Source organism: Lampetra fluviatilis, chromosome 4 (genome assembly GCF_964198595.1).
Source record: "Lampetra fluviatilis chromosome 4, kcLamFluv1.1, whole genome shotgun sequence".
Classification (NCBI taxonomy): Eukaryota; Metazoa; Chordata; class Hyperoartia; order Petromyzontiformes; family Petromyzontidae; genus Lampetra; species Lampetra fluviatilis.
This window is the reverse complement of record NC_136278.1, coordinates 19,862,135-19,872,743: the sequence shown is the minus strand read 5'-3', so window position 1 is coordinate 19,872,743 and position 10,609 is coordinate 19,862,135.

Below are 10,609 nucleotides of genomic sequence, written 5' to 3'. Positions count from 1 at the left end.
CTAGTTTGTAGACACCAGGGTATCGCATGTCATGAATGACATCCTTCACAGATGGAATCAAATCACGGATTTTGTGTACTGTATTGAATCGGACCTGGATCTTGTGTTTGTTTAAGATTTTGGAAATATTTTTGGTAACACCTGCTATGTATGGCAAGGTGATGGTTTTGATTGGGTCCTGAGATGGTTGTCTCCCCGTGGTTGGGGATTCAGCTTTGCGGATTTTGCGGTCTGAGTATCCATTCATCTTGAGGGCTTGGTGTACGTGCTCCAGTTCACTGGCTAGGTGGCGCTGGTCGGAGATGCAGTGGACCCTATGGTGTAGTGTTTTGATGAGGGAATTCTTCTGGGCCGGATGGTGGTGGGAATCAGGCTTTAGATAGGAATCCGTGTGGGTTGCCTTCCTGTAGACAGAATGTCCCAACAAGCCATCAGGCCTCTTCTCGATCAAAACATCCAGGAATGGTAGCATGCCATCATTTTCCACTTCCATTGTGAATTTGATGGAAGGGTGTATGGAATTAATGTGGTTGAAAAATTGGTTCAGTGCTGGTTGGCCATGTGGCCAGATTACGAAAGTGTCATCTACGTATCTCTTCCACAGGGAAGAACGGAGGGTGGATGTCAGGATGGTATCTGTTTCAAATTTCTCCGTGAAAACATTCGCTACCACTGGTGATAAGAGACAACCCATAGGGGTACCTTCATTTTGTTTGTAGAATGTACCATTCCAGGTGAAGTAAGTGTTGGTAAGGCAGTGCCTCACCAAAGTTGGTACATCAGGATTCAGTCCCTCTTGGACCAAGTCTTCAATGATTGCTATTGTGTCAGGTAGGGTTACCTTGGTGAACAGAGAGATTACAAAAAAACTAGCAAGCAAATCATCTAGAGACAGTGAAATGTCCTTGATTAGAGAAACCAAGTGAGCTGAGTTAAATACTGGTCTTGCCCGTGAATGGAAGCAGGGTCTCAGACAGAAATTGTGCCAGTTTGTAGATAGGTGAGTTGTTGGTGGATACGATAGGACGGAGTGGAGTACCTTATTTATGGATTTTTGGAAGGCCATAATTCTTGATGGTCTAGCAAGCCCAAGGTTTTAGAGAGAGCTGCTTGGTCGGTTCGATTAAAGAAGTCGGATTAGTGATGATATTGCTTTTTTTGTAGCCAGACGGTTGGTAGGATTTTCGTTGATTTTGGTATAACTGACATATCATTAAGAAGGTCCTGGATGTTGTTGTTGTATGTGGTTTTATCCATGATGACTTTGGCATTGCCCTTTTCGGCTGAGAAGATGACAATGTCATCTCTCTTTTTCAATTGAGCAAGCTCAGAGCGCTCGTCCCTGCTGATGTTACTAATGGATTTCTTAGTGTTTTTGAGGATGGCGGCGATTTAAGATCTTGCCACGTCTGCTGGGATGTGTCCCAAACCTTTGAGGGCTACGTCATCCTGGGCAATGATATCATCCACTGGGATGTTTTTGGGGGTGACTGCAAAATTCAGCCCTCTAGCTAGTACCGATTTTAGGCCATCAGAAATTGGGCTGTTACTCTGATTGATAACAATCTTTTTAACATCTAACCTTTTCACGTGTGGATCTGGCTTCTTTTTTGACAGGATGTTGAATTTAGCAATCAGGTTAACTTTACATTTGGTTGACATTGTCGCGGCAGAAGAAACAGTCATGTTATCTACAAGGTCCCAAGCAGATGTGGACATTTTATCTCTTAATGCTAAGTGAGAAGATGGGTATAAGCTGAGCAATCATTGGAAAGACGTTATTAACCAAGTAAAGTTGTAACTTGCTATGGTGCTTCCATCCTTCCTGCCGTTTGGCTGTTATCTCGAACTCTCTGATTTGCATTGCCCTTTTGGGTGCCTCTGCATTAAGGGGCTGGGGTCTCACAAACATGGCCACCTCTGCTCCCTTAGCTTCGATGTATCGATGGTTTTGGCTGTGTGATGGGCTGTGTGTCTCACTGGCGCGACCACCGTTGCGGTGGTTCTCTTGCGTTGACGCGCTTGCCTCTCACAGCGCAGTTGGCAGCGCCGCAGCTTGTGTTACACATAGACATGACATTATCTTGCTAATCTCCCTAATCCCTCTGCCTAATCTCTCCCATCAACATAGTGCTTGTCTCCCATTAACACTGCTGCTGTGCGCATATGCGACATTAGTACTCCTATGCGGCGACAGAAGCTCATTTACTTTGACATGCTAATCTCTCTCCATAATCTCTTTCTTCCTAATCTCCCCCATTAACACAACTGATGTGCTTACTTGCAGGGATGGGACTCCTTTCCAGCTCGGACCCCGCCTGCTTGCCCTTGGCCAAAAGTTATAACTTCTTGTTGTAGAAACTCTCTCGCTGTGTTCTTCCTGGCTCAGCAGTTCTACTGCTGGATTATTTTTAATGTCTGAGGACGATCGCTTGTGTTGCGATCGAAACGTCCTGATGAATAATTTATTCTTTATTTTTCTACATACGTGACTTTACTGAAAGAACCACAGAGTATGGATTCCTGAAGTCAAGAAAGCTTCAAATCAAGATTCTTGACCTTTTTTTGTTAATTTTGATAGTTACAACATTTTATCATAAAGTGTTATGTCTATGACAACATAGAAGATTAATTCATCAGCCTAAATGTTGTGTTTGGGATATACCTGTTTGCCTTTTAAGCTGGACGCAGTGGCACATGCCTGTGATCCGGCATTTTATAGTCGAATGTTGGTGGACCATGTAGATATATGAGAATCTTCCACACGTGATCTGATACAAAGTGGCCAGAAGATATCAGTACGGCAACTTGATTCTAGAGTCCATTAGTGCAGATCATCCAGTGTTTTCCCGGACCCGGGGCTCGGGGCTCATGTGTGGGGTCTGGGTCCTGGTTGCGTCGCTGCTCGTCGTCATCTCTCTGTCGTCTTGCCACGTGGAAGAACTCCTGTGTGGTTTCCATCGCCGTCATCGTCACGCCGCCAGCCAGCGGCGTAGCCGAGTGAGGGCGATGGGACCACACCAAGTGATCGGCTGTGTGTAACCAGTAGAGACGTTAATACCTAGTGTTGTACTTAGTGTAAGGAAGAATAAGCGTTGGCCTGTGTTGTGCCCAATGTGAGTAATAAAGAAGAAGTACCCTCTACACGACATGTCGCGGAAGTCGCTCATTAGACTTGCATTGCACATGCAGTCACTGTGTTACTGTGTGGGCGCCACAGTACTGTACCACTTTGTTTCAAAGCCTCTACATGATTCGAAAAAAAGTCTCGGTTTTTATATTGTTGATGGTGCGTTTGTGTGTGTGTGTGCGCGTGAGTGGGTGCTGTTGCTAGGGACGGTAACTAACTCTGAGAGGGCACGACCAGAACGGGTTGTCCCTCAGTTTAGAAAATATTCCCTGCCGCCAGCAAGGCGTGCACAGGGTGTTCACGCCGATGAACCGTCTCCCTGGGCCGTGCGAAGGCCGCGTGACCTCGAGTGGACAGAGGATTAGGGGTTGTGTGTTGGCAAGGGGCGATCTTCAGGTTGTCAACAAATGCCTGGAGAAGATTTTAGGCATGTGTTGACAATGATGGAGAACAAGTGGAGACTCTTTGACTTATTTAATGTATTAACATACATTTGTTATCATGTTACAGTGCATTATCCGTTCTTTTTACATTAATAACGATAGTCCCTTATAAGTGTTAACATTTATTTGAAGCACCCTGTAGAGTGGGACCCCAGCGGTCGCTCACCACTAGGGGGCGGTGACGGTACCTTGACGCTTGTGCCTTGAGGCACCTCAAGGGTGCACCTTGAGGCGACATACGCGCACGGATACACCCATATACATGTAGAGATATCCTCCACCTACGTAGAGACACACTCATATGTAAACTGGTGATCACATGGGCGTCTCAGGCTCAACGAAGCGGGGTGTCGAATATGAATCCCTGTGTGAGGTCGTTAGGTGTGGAGTGGTTGCCCAGCTGAGGTGTGCGATGACGAACCTGTGGCGCACACGCATGTGCACTTAGAGTAGGGGGGCAAGTACCCCACCCCAGGAGGGCCTCACTTTGGGGAAGGACTGTTCTATACAGGGGATGAGGAACCTGAGGACGAGATGGAGACCTGCTGGGGGCAGGCCGGTTGAGGCCGCAACCAGGCCGGGCGGAGTGGTAGGGGGCCGCGCAATGCGCCCCCGACGGAGTTTGCGAGCACACGAGGGCCTGACAGAGGCAGGGGGCTACTCTGGAACAGCACTCGCCGCGCCGGGAAGACCTCGGGTGGCGCCGGCAAGACCTCGGGTGGCGCCGGCCCACCAATTCCCCCACCCTGCTCGCGTAGATGTCGCGTCGGGTGACATCACATGGGGCTTGGGTCGTACAGAATTTGTCAAAAGATACAGCGGCGTTTGCATTCGAAGCAGCAGGATATTAAATGGTTGAACAAATAATGTAGGAAGAATAAGACACAGGCACATGCCCTCCTTTGTATTTGCTTAAGATGTGCGTGGTTTCACAGTTTGTCAAATAGAATGACATTTGCAAGAGAGCATTGCACCTGCACACATTTATTTTTTACTGATATTTAAGATTGTGACCACATAATGGGCACCTTTAAAGTCACCTAAAATTGTGGTAATGTAATCCCTATTCAATAACAAAAATATGTATAGAGTTTTAAAAAGCCACTGCCAATTTTTGTCTTGTTATGGACTTACTATGGAGGGACAAATATTAAATTTCAAAATATCACATTGTGAAATGGCTTATGATATGTTTACGTCATTTAAAGGTTGCTTATTTTTACAAACTGCCAGAGTGACGGTAATATTCGTGGAGTGCAGTGTGAGGGAAGGACCATCTGTGAACAATGACCAAGATCCCCCGTATAGCCTTAATACACTTTTGGAGAAAGCGCTGTAAGTGAGCACCTATTAAGATCAGCGCCAGCACACGCCCGGACGCCTTTGTCTCCCAAGTGAGAAATTTACACATCGCACAAAGTACTCATTTGAGGCTGAGTCTACCTCGGGAAGGTCCAGGACCAGTTCAAATAATCGTGACTGGTGTTGGCAATGATTATTTTTGTAATCCACAATGCGGTGGATAAACTTAAGCCATTTACGCACTCGAGATTATTTACCAGTACATCAATGCACATATATACATAACATAGGTGGAGCAACACATTCTTCCTGTTATATCCAATATTACAGATTGAAGAGTGGACATTTTATTGCAATATCAATGCTCATCTCAATTTTCTCTGGTGTTCGCCCCCCCCCCCCCCAGCTGCACAAAATCCCGAGTCCCATTAAACATTCTGCAAGAGTCTGATTGTCTTACTGTGGATGCCACAATAACCTAGAACTCGTTTAGTCCATCTCTCCATACAAAAGCATAGGCTTGGTTAAAGTCTAAAAAACAAATGCAAAGCACCTATACAAATTTCCAGCTGTTCACTACGATCTGGCCAAGTGTAAGTAACAATGCGATGGCTACAACTGAGCCCTGCCAAAATACCCACACTGGGTTTTCCTCGTAAGTGAGCACATCCGTTTAGTTTATTCAGACGGGCAAGATGACTCCATGGCTCGCACGGTAACCACATTTCGAGTGCGAGTCAAGCACATCAAATCACAGAGCCTCTGCGACAGACGGTTCCCGACTGCAGGGCACGACTAATATCAACTACAATCATGAACGTTTGACATGTCAGGCAGGTATAAATTAAATAGGCAGATATAAATGCACGCCCGAACATACCAAAATCTCACAAAAATGCTTCCTGCATGTAAATTATCCTTTGTAATGAAATAAATATATATATATACCTCCAGCACAAGAAATGCTTTCATCCTTTATACATGGAACTTGAAACAAAATATAATATTTGCATTGCCTGAGGTAGTTTCCGATACAAATAGTCAATCTCAAATATGCGTGCGAACAGGTTCCATGCACGTTTATATTTTTATAGTTTGTATAATGCAGCTATAAAAATGCACGATGCCCTACGGAGCTTTTTCCCCCCACAAATGTCCAGGAGAGGTAGGTCAGAAGTTACATAATGCAAGGCGGGGGGGGGGGAGATCCTATTATCCTGCTTTATCCACTTACGTAATTTTATTTTCACACTAAAACTGGTTCGTGATGCCCTCTGGGGGGGGGGGGGGTGATTATGAAGAGGAGGCGTCCCGCACAATGTGACGATAGTACCGTGGGTTTGCGCCACGTGTGAACAGATATTCCCCAATGGCTGTCCCACGGCGTGGATGGTTCTCTCCAGGTTCTCCCGTTTCCTCCCACAAATAGCCACCCACTATGGGAATTTACCAAACACCCCGATGTTAGCAGGACCCTCCTTAAAAAGAGTACTGAGACTCAGTGAGACTTCCTAAGGTAAAGTTTATTATTAAAGTTCCTGTAACACATTCAGGCAATATCACCTGCTATGTGATCAGTTATATTTATTTCAGCGATGAAACAATAATAGGTTTTACCCTTTTGTCATTAGCAGGTGTTAAGATGTTCAAACACCAAGTAGACACCTATTGCAAGGCATCAAGGCTGCATTAACCAAACGTACTTGTGGCAAAACATGCTCTTACAATATAGGCATTTTGTTTAAAACTGATCGGCCTACACCAGAGATGTCCTTCTGTATGGCCTTGTTTAACCAGTTTTAGACCACATATAGCCAACATGCGAAAAGTACAAATCGATCCTACACATTTATTTCAGCTTTATGTCTATCACTGGATGCAGGCCTCCTCATGCGGTGTCAGTCATGAGAAAGGTTTGAGCACGCAGTGTTTAGGAACTAGATGATGCAGCATTAAACTTGCGCATAGGCAGGAACATCAGCAAAGAAAAATCAGGTGATTATATCACAAATACCTTGTGATCACACAAGGAAATGAAGGTTCCTAGTTAATTTGCATATGTGAAGACATTCGTTTAATATAAAGTAATTTGAGTAGTGCACGTTTTTTATTTCTCCGTAGCAACCTTGGAAATGTATGTTTAGTGGAATTAAATTGTAGTTTGCATAGATATATATTTTTTAACAGCCCGTTGTTAATATGCTGCTGGATGAGGGCCTCGCCACGCCATGGCAGTCATTGAGGGTTTTTTTAACCACACTTTGCCGGTCTGTGGTAGCAAGTGTCATCATACTGGTGGGGAGCGGAGTCGCAGTGGTTACGGCACTGCACTATGAATCCCGTGACCTGAGTTCAATTCCCGGCCATAACAAACATCACTGACGAGTGATATTCAAACAGATACTGAGCACCAATAACACTGACAAGCATGGTGAAGCATGGTCAGTCAGACAATGGGTTGACAAAAGGACTGTTAGTATTATTCAATATATAAATCGGACTTGTGTACTCAAACCGTGCACTAACTGGCAAGAGTTAGGCAAGAGTTAGGCGCGAGTGCAAGTGAACAGTAGTCAATACACTGACAAATGAAAATAGTTGTGAGATGAAGAGTACATGCCGGAGGCACGCTTGTTTATGTGAACCAATACATTGTCAATAAACAAATAAGGAGGGTGTTTTTTATTAATCGAAGATATATGCATGTCTCTTAACAGATTCCAAAGTGAGCGAGGCATTGCCCTGGTGTTTTAGCACAACAGTATGTTGTCCAGATTTTTCTACGATATCACATACCCCTCAAATAAAATATGGTGGTACCCTTGCTTGCATGGCACAACCAGTCACTGTGTTACCCTTTGAGAAAATGACTACTTGTAACGATTAACTTTTTTAAAATTTTACCAGGTAAAGCACACTGAGCAATATATCTCTTTTTCACAAGTGACCTGGCCACAAATGATAGCTGAACGAAGTTGCTTATGTGGAAATCTATAGCAGCCAAATACTTTAACCCCATGGATAAAAATCCAGGCGACCACGGGGAGAGCATGCAAACTCCAAATATACAGGCGTCAGGGTCTAGATCGAACTCAAGACCTCCTGTATACCGAGCGAGGTAGTTAACATCTGGCCACTGTGGCGAGTACTGTCCCACTTTGCTTAAAAGCCTACATATGCCTTCCAGCAATCCTAACACACGTTTTACACATCATACTATTCTCCTATGTAACATATGGAGCAATCAATTTCACAATATTTATACAATAGTTGAGCAGAGAGAAAGAGATGCAGGTGAAATATGTGGCGTGTCTATAATTATCTCGTGTAAGGCACGAGACTCACGTACAGAGCCAAACTAAGGCAGCTTTAATATTCTCGGGGTTCACTATCAATATCTGAGTCTCGTAACGGCAGCCTGAGGAGTGGGAACCGTGGGCAACGGCTGTTAAAACATGGCGCAAGCTTCAGTCTTATTGCCTCCTTTTAGAATGTCGCCCGCCAGAGGGCGACACAGATAAACGGCTGTGGCGAAATTGCAACGCGGTCGTGATTTCAAGACACAAACAAGATATTTCTTCGTTAATATTGACTTCGTTTTGGTCATATCGCGTGAGTACAAACACAGATATTGATTGTTTAAGCACACCGGAATGTTGAAGCGCAATGCACAACATTTGACAATTAGTTTTCAAAGTTTTCGCTGGTTATCACATCCAGCATCACAGAGCGATTACTCAGAGTTGAACTCCTGCAGGAGATGTGTCTGTGGTGTAGAGTTTCTAGTCATTTGCAGCTTTGAACTTTTCAGGTTTGTTTGGCGACGTATTCATGTTAAGGAGTTGACAACGCTGAGGTGTAGAGTCACAACAGCGAGTGCGTGATTCACTGCCCTGGTTCTTGAGCTGTAGAAATTTTAAGGAAAAAAACCAAGCTTTTTAATGCACACACTTTTATTTGCACCCAAAGTAGAATATAAATTATTTTGACTGCGGAATGAATCAAATTTGATGTGCTGTCCGACTGTTTTGTTGTACATACTGTAGAGTACACATTTATTTTGCCCGTAATCACGGAGCTGAAGCGTGCAGCGAGTGGTGACGATGAGAGTGTTGCGTCTGTGGCCCGGAGGAAGAGGGGGAGGGTGGGCTGAGCCCCCCCCCCTTAGTTATTCTAACCAGCCCTCCCCACATCAACTCGTTGTCATCGTCATCTAAACCGTTAATATTAAAGGTATGTAAAGTTAATATATGCTATTGTGTAATGTACTGTATTTTGTTCGGTGTTTAGTGAATAAATATGCAACTTAGTAAAGCTATGGTGAGCATGACAGCGGCCATGGTTCCCCCAAGCCCCTATTTCCCACAGGCCCCTACACTTTACCAACCGCGAGGGCTTTAAGGAACCTAACCCTCGCGGTTGGCAAGGGATTACTGTAGACCCTGGCTCATAAACAAAGTCAGAACTCGGGCTGATCTTTTGAACTTGATACTTTTAATGAGCGTGGCCGTCTTCCCAACGGGGTGGAGACGGACCTATCTCAGGGTAAAACTTTTACATCGAAACATAAATGTCGTTAGCTAATTAAACATTGAACTCCCTCGTTATATTCACAGCCACTATGCTGCTACATCAAGTAGTGGTAAATGCCTAAGTAGAGGCTAGCCAAACTTCATCCCTGTGGTATATAAACAGTACTGGCTGAAAGATCACCGACCAAGCATTGCAACACGGGCTTACCACAAGGTACACTTCATCATCCTTGCCCCAGGCAGCGTTGGATGTATCTTCAAGAATTATTCAGGGTGGCTATTTTCAAGAGTGACTCACAGTTTATCTCAGACTGTAACCAAATTAATAAATTGGTTGGGCTTACGCCTGATTAGGTCTCATATTGGAGCACGTTAAATACATGCAGTGTGCACTACTTCTTTAAACTCATTACGTGGCACTAACAATACACTCGTGAAGTCTCCACCAGAAACAATATTGATTACTCACAAGTTTTGTGTCTCAAGGGCTGCAAATATGATGGATTAACATAACATAATGGAGCTCAGCGTGGAGACTGCATCTTATGAAATAACTGGCCCTGCCTCTCCCTGGTTATGTGGCCAAGTCTCCGAATTAGGCTATCAATTCCATCCCTGTACATTCTGTCATTTAGTGCCAAAGAGTGCACATAATGGACAGAACAATTATTTTAAGGTGGCCTCACTTGGCACTTATATATTAAACAACTTGATATATATATATCTGGCGCTTCAGCATCAGAACTACGACACATATCTGGATCTAGAACGCGTACATCATTCTTATACAATACTGCAAAGCTCCACAGGTTTACCACAGAAGTTCCACATGTTACAGCTATTTTACATATTCTTACATCTCCAGAGAACAGGAAGCAACAAGATCACTGTTCTTCTAATTTGCACTAATGATCTGAATACCAGTGTAATGCGTCACTCACTAAACAATGCTCGTGTGTGCATTGCCATTCGATATTAGCATGGTCGACAGAGGACCGCACTCACATTTAGAATGTTAGCAGTGGTTAGCGCATTGCACTATGGACCCAGTGGAACTGAGTTTGATTCTCAGCCACTGCTAACATCAGCGGAGAGTCCAGTGTGAACCAGTCCTGGACCCCTCTGCTTCTCCAGCCTGCACTGACTAACGTGGCAAATATAATCTAACTACGACTGATACGGCACAGGGAAGCCTTCATTCA